Here is a 12,115-nt window from a genome sequence, read left to right as displayed (position 1 = left end):
CAGTGTCTTCCTTGTCCCCAACAAAGACTGCGACCAACATCTGCCTACATTACAAGAGAATCTGCGACAGGATCATGGATGATCCTCTTCTGTCTACTCTCAATCTTCCCCTGCCCAACATAAATCTATTACCAACTTCATATCAAAACAGGAGAAAAAATACAACCTCATGTCCACTGCTCAACCAAAGGTGGTCCCACACAGGAGGGTAATATCATTTGATGATATACCTGATCCTGTGGAGCTTCCTGAGGTCATACCCAAGCAACAATACCAGGAGCTTCAATACAAGATCGTCCCACATGAGGCCGGCAGACGCAGGGGTGAGAAGAGGCGCCATCCTGGTTCTGATCCTTCCTCATCCACCACACCAACTGAAGCATCAGGCGAACCAAAAACTGAAGATGGAGACAAATCATCAATGTAGAATTTGTAACCAGATATTTTCTGTGAAGTCCAACTTAACTCAGCACATGAAAACTCATGAGGAGAAAACTCTCAAATGTTCATTTTGTGAGAAGACTTTCACTTTAAAGCAGAACCTTGCCAGCCATACTAAGATACATCTGTATCCCAAAGTTCGTCTATAGATTCAGGCATAAAGAGTCGAGGCTGAAGTCTTCTGCAGAAGCGGAAAAGGTGGCAAAGCAGCCCAAACAAAAAGATGAGCGCTGGCCAGATCTAAAGATTGCAGAGAGTGCTGCAAGGAAGTTGGGGCACGAGCTGTGGAGAGCCTGACTGGTAATCATGTTTGGCCAGTATGCAGGCCAAACATTCAAGTGGTTACTTGAAAATGATGTCGGCTGGGTGGTGTGGCTGCTTCACGCATTTCACCGGGAGGGAGAGAAGTGCCCCCGTCTAAATGGCAGAAGGAACGGCTCCTAGAATGGGTGCGAGAATTTCCAAGTGTCAGGGTTCATCTGGAGAATCGACTGAAGGTTAGAAATCTTTTTTTACTCATGTGCCCTCATGAAAATGTCCTACTATGTAAATGTGTCCATGGTGACATGAAAGCAGTCTATCTTCTAGAAACTTAGGATAGTGTTTAGATGTCTCTGGATGCAAATTACAACAACAACAAAAAATGAATTAAAAAAAATAAAAATAATAATAATCATATTTTGTTTAACTTTTCACGCAATTAACAACCGATGAGCATGTTAAATGCTAAGATTGTATTTACATGCCTGAACCTGACATTGAATTCTAGAAATGTGTCTCTATGACATGTAATTCTCTATGCACTCAAAATCCAAGCTAAAATGGGCTTAAATGATATTCTGAAAGTACTAGAAAGGTGTTCGTAATCTAACTTTCTCCTTTTCTCATTCAGGAAGCAAAAGAGTAGAAAGAGTCACCTGCAGAGATTTCTGTTGATTCAGAGTATATCAAAGATACCCAACTGCTGGCCCTTGCAAGTAGGTTGTAACCAATGCCACTTTATTAAATCAAATTGATCTCCTTATTTTTTTAAATATATGTAAAAATACTTTATTTTTAAAGGCAAAGTATGAGTACATGTTTTTAGTATTTATTGAGTGAAAGAAAGAAAATCTAGCATAATGAGATATCAGATTTACCTCTTAGACTATTTGTGATTTTTGTTATCCCCATCACTCGATATATTTTAAATTAGCTGGTTTGTCAATCCATTTATACCTTCATTAGCATTATTACCAAATATTATTTCAAAGAGCCCTATTGATAGTCATACTGATGTTTTTTTTTTATTTACTTGTATTTTTAAGATTTTGTACTCCATGAACAGAAGTGGCAGTGACCGCAAAGATTACCTCACTGGAACAGCTTGTCCCATCTACCAGTTCCTCCAGTCCTAATGAAGGCTGAGCCAGCACCTCAACAGATGAGAGCACTGCTAAGTTTTGGAGGGCTGGCAGAAGTTTTGGGAAGAGCCTCCACCCAACACCTTGCCGATGTATCAGCCCAACATCCAGCGGATTAAGAACGATCCAGTGTTTTGGCTGTACACCAAAGAAGGATCAAGGAAGGTTCTTAAGCCCACAATGACCTTCAACCCGCCTCCACTCTTCGTTCATGTAGAAGGCACTCTTCCCTCGATGCTGTCCTTCTTTAGGACACCAACTTTCTTTTGGAGGCCAGTTAGTGTCATGCAGTTGAAGGTGCCTTGCCCCAACACCGACTTCCCGGCACCATCAGGGTATAGCCTCGTCCGCCATGGATATGGGAGTGTCGCCCGCACCGTGTTTGAGATGAAATTCCCGTACACGCTCCTCACAGAGAAGGAGAAGCTCCAGTACTCCTGGAATTCCTTGAGCTAAAGTGTTCTCCAGCAACTTGCCCCCACAGTGAGGAGTATGTTCCCTGCCGTCATTGTGGGAAAGTGGGCAGTGGACAAGGAAGTCATCACCCTCCTAACCGACTGCATCAACTCGGGTCTCCATGTCCAAGGTGTACCGCATGCTAGAGACAGGTCACAGCAAGTGGTATGCAGAGAGAAGGGATTGGTACCAGACCCTACTTAACAAGGCACACTCTGCTGAGTACTCGGGCACATCTCAACGAGGAAACCTGCCATTCATCAAGTCGCCTGGTACATTCACCCCTCCTCTCCTACAGATGCTGCTCCCTTCTCCCCCAATGCTCATCTGATAGTGGAGATGGAAAGGATGCCTGTCTATCGCCAGAGCATATTAAAGTGAAGCCATATTGTTCATGTAATATATTACAGATTCTCAAAAAGGTGTATGGTGACGGCCAGGGCACCATGCATTTTTCTAACAAGCATTTTGAACGAGTGGGGCCAGTTCGTAAAGGCAGTGGTTGTGGTATCGAATCAGAAGAATGTTACCAAAGGATGGCCCGTGGACTCAACTCGAGATTCAGGCGTGCAAATGCCCCAGCCCCAAAAGTGTTGTACACTGACAATAACTGCTGCAGGTTAGTCAATGTAGTTATTAGTATTTTAGTTTGTATTGTGGTATTCAATGTTATGTCAGAATGTGTATGTTGCTGAATAGGAGTAAAAGGAACTTCACAGTTTTGAGATCCATGAGGTAGTTTAAATTAATGATAGAATTAAACAAGCACTATGACCTATAAATTTGAAAATTGTGTTCTCCATAAAGTCCAACCTGACCAAGCATCTGAGGATTCATGTGGAGAAGACACACTGTTGCTCTACTTGTGGCAAGGAGTTAAGACTCAAGCCAGGGGGAGGTGCCTGTCTAGGCTGCCTTCCTCAAGTTCTCCCTGTTTTGCTTGTATTTGTACATGCTATGAACTGTAATCAACTTTACCAACATTATCAAGGTTTTCTTCATGACTTCAGGATCCGCCAGGACATCTTCAGAAACATTTTTCTGCATAATTATCCTGCATTTCATAAACTTATCACTTTTCATCTGTTGCCTGCAAAATAGTATTTGTCGCCATGGGTCTTGCATACAGTCTCTCTTCATATACAGTGCAACATCTACGCACACACAATCACCGTTAGTACACACTTTTTGTGTCAGACTGTCCAGAGTGTTATACCATTGGAAGTGAAAGTAGACATGGCTTATCCCGGGGAGCAGCTGGACAACATCATTTATTGTCAGCAAAGTTTGCTGTGGGGATACCCAAGGACAAGTGTGACTCATCGGGAGGCAGTGGTGAGGAGAGCGGGGGAACGAGATTCTACCACCGGGCTTGATGGGTGTGGTGATCATCGACGGAGGTCCAGTTTACAGCGGCGTCAGGAAGGAGCCATGCAGTGAGTAGACTGTCCGGAATTTTCGTTGATGATCTTACTCGAGCTGAGGAGCAAGGATTTTACTTCCTAGTAGTGAACTGTGTACTTGTATTTATAATCATATTCTCTTTTTTTAATTATTAGTCGTTGTATTTGAAAATGAATGTCTTAGTATTTTATATGTCTATCTTTTTATTATGTTCACACAATGTCCACACAAGTTTTAGATATGTTCGATTTCAATCACTAAAACGTTTGAAATATTTCCGATCACGAATTTTATATTATCATAATTCATCAGCCACCTTTCAAACGGAAATATATCGAGTAGAGAATTGTATTTTTAATCTAATATACTTCTTAGTGGTGATGTGGAAACCAATCCCGGTCCAAACTATAAATTTCCATGTAGAACATGTGAAAAACCAGTTAAGAATAATCAAAACGGTCTTCTGTGTTCCATGTCAAAAATGGCATCATACCAAATGCCAAGATATACATGTAAGTATACACGAGTATACTAGATTATACCAAAACCCAAATGAAAAATGGACTTGTTTAACATGTTCTTTACCCTCTTTTTGCGACTTGCTATTCACAACCTCCATTGCAAATGTTGCACGTACTCGACGTATAAGTGAATCTGAATTAAGTACCCCAACCAATGTCGATAACATAACACTTTATGAATGCTTTAATGATAAATTCGAGGCAAAAGGCCTGCATTTCGTCCATTTAAATGTTAGATCCATTTTGTATAAAATTTCTGAACTTTGATTACTTTTTTCTAAGAATAAAATTTCCATTATCGCAATTTCTGAAACGTGGTTAAACTCGTCTGTAAATGATGAAGAAGTCTGTATAGATGGATATTGCATTTTACGACGAGACAGAACATCTGGGCAAGGAGGTGGTGTTTGCCTCTTTATTAGAAACGATATTGCCTTCAATTTAAGAGCCGATCTCATGTTAGAAAACGTTGAATCATTGTGGGTCGATGTCCTTTTACCACGAACCAAACCAATTACATTTGGCGTCTACTACAGACCCCCTAAAGATCATACTTTTATTGAAAGACTCTCCGAAACTTTTGATAAATTAACAAAAGACGATGAGGTCATAGTTTTAGGAGACATAAATATTTGCCTTTTGCGAAAGTCTCCATTATCCAGAAAATATGAAAATATATTGAATTTAAATGGTTTGAACCAACTTATAAATCTGCCCACTCGTACATCACAGACGACTTCCTCATTAATAGATCATGTATTATGTAGTAAGGAAGAGCATATATGTCAAAGTGGCGTTATTGACCTTGGCATAAGTGATCATTCACTAACTTATTGCTCAAGGAAGCTTATTAGGCCCGTGTTTGGGCACCACAAAACTATATCCATTAAAAGAATGAAAAGTTATAATGTAGATGATTTCAATTTAAATTTATCTCTAGCCGATTGGTCTAAAATAACAGAATGTAACGAAGTAAATATGGCATGGGCAAATTTTAAAACTATTTTTTTATCAATAGTTAATATGAGTGCACCTCTTAAACAAGTAAGAATCAAGCAAAGAACAGAAAAATGGATGAACAATGAAATTATTGCGATAATTAAAGAGAGAAATGTAGCTTACAAAAATATGAAAAGGGATATTAGTAATTTGGATCTCGCAAGAAAATACAAAGCATTAAGGAATCTAGTACAAAGAAAGGTTAAAAGAGCTAAAGTCAAATATTTTCAAGATCAAATTGAAGAAAATAAACATGACTCCAGGAAGTTATGGAAAAATTTGAAGGGTTTAGGTCTAAAAGGCAAAGGGAAAAGTGCTCAAGAGACAGTTATTAATGTCCAGGGAGAATTATGTCATGATAAATCAAGAATAGCAAATGAGTTCAATAATTATTTTACAACTGTGGCTGACAAGTTAGCGTGTAAATTACCAGTAAACACGAACAAATTCCATGCCGACAGTGAAAGATTTCAAAAGTTTTTGACGAGAAAGACATCTCAAAAGATAGTTTTCACTTTTCTCCAGTTACAGAAAAGTTTGTTTTAGATGAGTTAAACAAGTTGAAAGTATCGAAAAGTACTGGACTAGATATGATACCAGCCAGATTTTTAAAAGATGGGGCGAGAAATTTGTATAACCTTTGAATTATATAATCAATTTATCTCTTATGTCTTCTATCTTTCCTCACGACATGAAAATTGCAAAAGTAACACAGCTACATAAAAAGAAAGACAAAACTGACGTTGGTAATTATAGGCCTATCAGTGTTTTAAGCGTAGTTTCAAAAAATTTGGAAAAATCGGTTCATGCTCAAATAGAGAAATATTTTCAAGAAAAAAAGTTAATATATGAATTTCAGTCCGGCTTTCGTAACGGATATTCCACTGAAACATGTTTAATACATTTATCGGATTTTGTTAGGAATGAAGTTTCTCAAGGGCGCTTTGTTGGAATGGTTCTTCTGGACTTACAAAAAGCCTTTGATACTGTAAATCATAACATACTGTTAAAGAAATTGGAAGTGATGGGTTTGGATTCGGCATGTGTTAAATGGTTTAGATCATATTTAACTAATCGTCATCAAGTGGTAACTATGCAGAAGGTAATATCTGATTCCCAGCCTATTAAATGCGGGGTTCCACAAGGGAGCATTTTAGGCCCCATTCTCTTTATGTGTTATATTAATGATATGTGTACTTGTGTTAATGATTCTAAATTACTTTTATATGCTGACGATAGTGTGTTACTATATTCAGAGTCAATTGAAGAAAAACTAAGTGCAGAATTGGCAAAATGCATCGAATGGATGACAGACAACAAGCTTAGTTTACATGTTGGAAAAACAGAAAGTATTTTATTTTGTTCGAAGGGAAAGTTTAAATATACACGTGACTTCAAGGTTACCTATAATAATCAAGTGATTGAGAGTAAAGATTCAGTAAAATATTTAGGAATAAATTTAACTAGTGATCTGTCATGGACAGGTTTGGTAGATTCAATTGCCAAAAAGGCTAATTCTCGCTTAAAATTTGTGTATAGATACCAAACTTGTATGAACATGAAGTCGAGACGTATTTTGTGTTTTGCTTTGATACAATGTTTATTTGATTATGCTAATGCTGCTTGGTACAGTAGTCTGGGCAAGATGGACAAGAAAAAGTTAAGAATAATTCAGAATAAGATGGTAAGATTTATTAATTGCTTAGGCCCAAGAACACACGTCGGGAAAAATGAACTTAAAGAAGCAGGTATACTCTATGTAGGTCAAAGGTCTAAACAACTCGTGTTACACCATGTCCATAAAATATACTACTCAGATGTAGATCATTATATTACTAATAATTTTACTCGTGTCTCAAATATCCATGGATACGATACAAGAAATAGTCATTTTAATTTTGTTTTACCCAAGCGAAAAGGACAAATTGGAAACTCTTTTTATTTTAATGGTATCCAATTTTGGAATTCTCTCCCAAAACATGTCAAAATAGAATTTTTCACACTTTAAAAGTGTATTAAAACAATACCTAAAGCATGAATCCCTTCAAGAACAGTAATATCAGTTATCTTAAATCACAGTTCATTATGTGCAGCGCATGTTTTTAAGTTTAATCTTGCATAATATACCGTAGATCATTGTTTGCTATAAGTTCTAGAAATTTTTGTTGTTGTTTATGTTATATTATTTATTCGTAATATTCGTAGTAGTTATTAGTTGTGATATTTTATTCTCATGCCGTACTGTACACGTACTTTATAGGACCCCGTTGGAAATAAGCCTTTTCCGGCTTTCATGGGTTATCCTGTCAATGTATCTTCTCGTTTCATTTAATGTATGCATTCATTGTACTATACTTGACGAATAAAATCAATCAATCAATCAATCAAGCAGAACCTGGACCGCCACACCAAGGTGCACCTTTATCCAAAGATCCCTCAATATAAGAGTGGTGAGGCTCTCCTTAATTTCACAAGTGCTGCCAAGACTGTGAGCTCCAAGGAGGACAAGACTGCAGTCAACCCAATCTGGCAGGATGTGTCGACAGTGGTGAAGAAGGCCAAGAGATTGATGTTCAATTGAAACACATCCTACTAGATTTTAATCATGCCTCATTGAAATGCAATACTATATCATTCTTCATATGGCCCTATAGTTCATGAAAGAATCTGTTTCATGTTTTTTTTTTTTAATCCCTCATTGTTTTCTTGTTTTTCTCAAACTTTCATTTATTAATTCAGATTTCCTGCCTTCACTCAGGCAAACTGTGTACTCTCTAATAGTTTTTTAAAAATATCTTTCGGACCCAACATCTACCTCCATGTGGAACGAGTTGTGGAGCAATTCGAGAAGCATTTGCCCTGGGTAGTGAATGGTGTACAGCAGTCAGGGACCGAGGCTACAAAGATGATCATCTTTACAAAGGGCATGAACAATTGCCAAAATATCTACAACTGGATGGCGGAACAGGTGGCAGAGGTGAGATGTCCACATCCAAGCAAACATCTACTCATAGAGATGTACCACAGCAAAACAACACCTGGCAAGTCCCAGGAAATAATGGGAGAATTTGGTCGAAGGGGAAGCTGTACCAGAGTGGTTGTTACCACTCTGGCCTTTGGACTTGGAGTAGACATTGATGATGTGGAAGTGGTCATCAACTGGGAGTGGAGGACGCCCTAACTTATTGGCAGGAAGTTGGGCGCTGTGCCCGTCAAATCCCCAGCGGTGTCGCTCTCCTGTATGCTTACAGGAGATCATACGGCACAAACTTAGAAGATGAGACGATGAAGGAGCTAGTGAACAGCGAGCGATGTGTTCGAGCCACACTCCTTGCAAACTTCAGGATTCCTGGCACACCAGACCTGGGAGAGAGGGCAGAGGACTGTCAGGGAAGAGAATGCACAATCAAGTCCCCCTGTAGGTGCAAATCCTGCATGTGTTGCTCCCGATGTCAGGAAAGGTGCAGATGTCCTCACAAGTTCCAATCTGTCCAAGCCAGATTAAACTCTTTTGACTGAGTGTCTGAAATGCCTGTACTGCATGCGTCATCGTCAGCAGTCCAAGGTGATGATCAGCCAATACAATATCGCTGGCATGCCTTCAGTCCGACCATCCTAATGCAACTTGCCCCTGCAGTCCGAAGTATGTTCCCGGCAATTATCTGTGGAAAGCGGGCCATAGACAAAGATGTGGCGACTCTCTTGAGTGAACATCTTGATGCCGTGTCCATGAACAAAGTACAGAGGATGATTCAACAGGGACATGATGAATGGTATGGTGAGCGGCGAGATCTCTATCAGACTCTTCTTATGGAAGCCCATAATGCAAGCACGACACAAACTTCCCAACGTGGCACAGAAGTTTACCGTGAAGTCAAACCTGACGAGATATCGCAAGATCCATGGTGAGAAGCCTTTTACGTGTGGGCAGTGTGGCAGCCGGTTTACGCTGAAGCCGCATCTTGACCCCCATCTAAAACTTCACTTCAACCTCAAAATCCACTGTATCGTGAAGGGGAGGCACTACTAAAGAACACTGCAGAGGGCGATCGAGTGTGGTTCCAAGACGAGAAGGAGAAGGTGGTGGACAACGTGTGGCGGGACCCCATAACAGCAGAGAGGGAGGCCAAGAAATATGCCCAGGAGCACTGGAGAACGAGGCTGGTGATAATATTTGGAAAGTGTGCTGGGCAGACGTTCCAGTGCATGCTGGAGAACAGTGTTGGTTACACTAAGAGTGGCTTTAGCTCCAACGCAAGACAAGTGAGATCTATTTCATGTATTGTTTGTTTTTGGCCTGTTGTTTATTTGTTTTTATGTATGTGTGTATGTGTGTGCATGGTAGTTGGTGTTTTTATGTGAAACCAATAAAAATGAATTTATTTCCAAATGAATGGTTTTTTTCTTCTCAATTATGTCGTTTTTGCATTTTAAAAATGTGTACATTGAGCAGCAGCTTCACTCTAATGACTGAGAGGATGCAGTGCTTTTACTGCTTGAAGGAGCACCAAAGGACGGGCAGTGACCTCCAGTACCAGGCGCATGGTTACAGCCCATCTATCCTGATGAACATTGCATGTTTCTTTGCAAACTTATTCCCGGCTGTTATATGTGGGAAGCGGGCTATCCACAAGGAATTAATCCTTTTCCTGCAGGATAGGTTGAACTTGATGTCCATGACCAAGCTACATCGTGTGATAAAGGAGGGGCACGATGTATGGTATGCCACCAGGAGAGGAGTCTACCAGATGGTGCTCCACAGCCAGCGGATAAATGCTCCATCCACCTCTCAGAAGGGCATCATGGAATTCCTGAAGCCAGAAGGCAGCTATACCCAACCCATCCCCCAGTCCCCCATCCCATGTGTGCGGGTTCTCCGTCAGGCCCTCCTTATCCAGGAGATCGAGCAGCTGGATGTCTTCAGGCAGTCTATACTGAGCCAGACTGGTGGGTTACTCTGCGTGGATGGCACAAAGCAGGTGATTTTTATATTTTTATTCATAACTATAATAATAATATACCAGACATGGTGGGGACTCTAACCCTCGACCTTCAGTTATGAATACAGCAGTCCAAACTACGAGAGCGCAGGCTGGTCGGACAACTAAATCATTAAAAAGAATAATAATAATACAAAATAAACTAACAATTTTTTTCCTTCTCAACTTTTTTTTTCTTCTCCCAGATCCTCAAGAAAATAAAAGGTGATGGCCAGGGGACCATGCAGTATCTGACCACTGTGTTAAATAAATGGGGACACTTTGTTACAACAGTGTTTACTGCATCAGAATCTATGGCCTATGGTCTCCCTGGTGCAATACTCACATACAATAAAGATGACATGCTCAAACTCATCAAAGCCATACGGAATGGAGACAAGGACTTCTCAAAGTACAGTAATAAAGAGATGTTATCCTTTGTCACTCCAAATCAAGCATCATCCTACGTCTGTCAATCGTCATGTCGTATCCTGGTTAGATACTCCCACTTAACAATTGAGCAATTATTTAAACTGACGAGTAAAACATTGTGTCAACAATTCTTAAATCACCTGGATATTTATGCAACGGGCCTAGGTGTATACATGGGGACCCGGTGGGAGTGGGATGTGTATGCAATTTTACTTTTATACCGGCGAATGCGCCAAATGGCTGCCAGAAAGCATTGATCCCAAGGGAGCAGAAAGTACAATACATGTGCGGATTGATTGTGAGTGTACGTCCGATGGCCGGGGGTAATAATGTAAAGGGCTTTGAGATGATTATCAATCATATTTAATAGGTGTTATATAATTAGCAAACATTGTTATTATTATGCGTATTATTGCTTGTAATTTTGCATGTGTGAGTAAAAATATTAGTACAACTTGACTGAAAGTGATCTACTAAATAATGGATTAATTAATTATTTTTTTGTTTTTTGTTGTAATTCTGTGTAGGTGCTGTACCTCATTATTCGTATGTATTTACTTTTTGTATAACAGGTGAAAATGGTGCTGCACAAATGCCCAGAATGTGGACAGAAGTTTGGGGTGATGCCCAACCTCACCAGACACCGAAAAACGCACTCAGAGAAGATGTTCAGGTGTGAGAAATGCGGGAAAGGTTCACGCTGAAACAAGGCCTCGACCGGCATTCAAAGCAGCACGCCTACCCGAAGATCCCGGTGTATAGGGCAGGGGAGGCCCAGATGAAGAACACAGAGGAGGGCAACCGAATCTGGAACCTGGCTCAGGAGAAGGTGGCCGACAAGCTATGGTGGGACCCCAAGGCGGCGGAGAAGGAGGCGAAGGAGCGTGGCGACAAGCTGTGGAGGTCTGAGGTCAGGATTACCTTTGGCAGGTGCGAAGGGCAGACTTTCCGCTGGCTTCCAGAGAACGTCAGAAACATCAGAAGAAGACAACACAAGATCTGTTGCCGGATCTTGAGGAGGAGTTCTTTGACGATGCAGAGCTGTTGGCCCTCGTGGAGGAGACCATCCAAGACTCGGAGCTGTCGACCTCCATTTCAACAAAGTTGACCACCACCGACAAGCTATCAACAAAACCGTCAACAAACACTGCGCCTCAAGAAGCCGAAGGGTCATCACTATCAGGGTGGCAGTAGTCCTGGGAACACCCACCTCCCAATGCTCAGGCCATGTATGCTCCCAACATTCCATGGTTGAAGAGTGATGGGCCAAATGGTTTGTATCAATCCTCAAGCAAGACCACCTTCAAGCAGCAGATGAAGTTCCACCCTCCACCTTTGTCAACGTCTGTGAAGTCGACCATCCCACCAATGGCATCGTTCTTCGTGACAAAGGTTTTCTTCTGGCGGCCAGTGGGTGTCCTTGACCTCAAGATTCGTTGTCCGAATGCCAACTGTCCAGCTCCACCTGACGCCTTCCTTG

The sequence above is a fragment of the Strongylocentrotus purpuratus genome, unplaced genomic scaffold, assembly GCF_000002235.5.
Source record: "Strongylocentrotus purpuratus isolate Spur 01 unplaced genomic scaffold, Spur_5.0 spur5_scaffold_10, whole genome shotgun sequence".
NCBI lineage: Eukaryota > Metazoa > Echinodermata > Echinoidea > Camarodonta > Strongylocentrotidae > Strongylocentrotus > Strongylocentrotus purpuratus.
The sequence above is the reverse complement of the archived record's forward strand: the minus strand, read 5'-3'. Positions refer to the sequence as shown.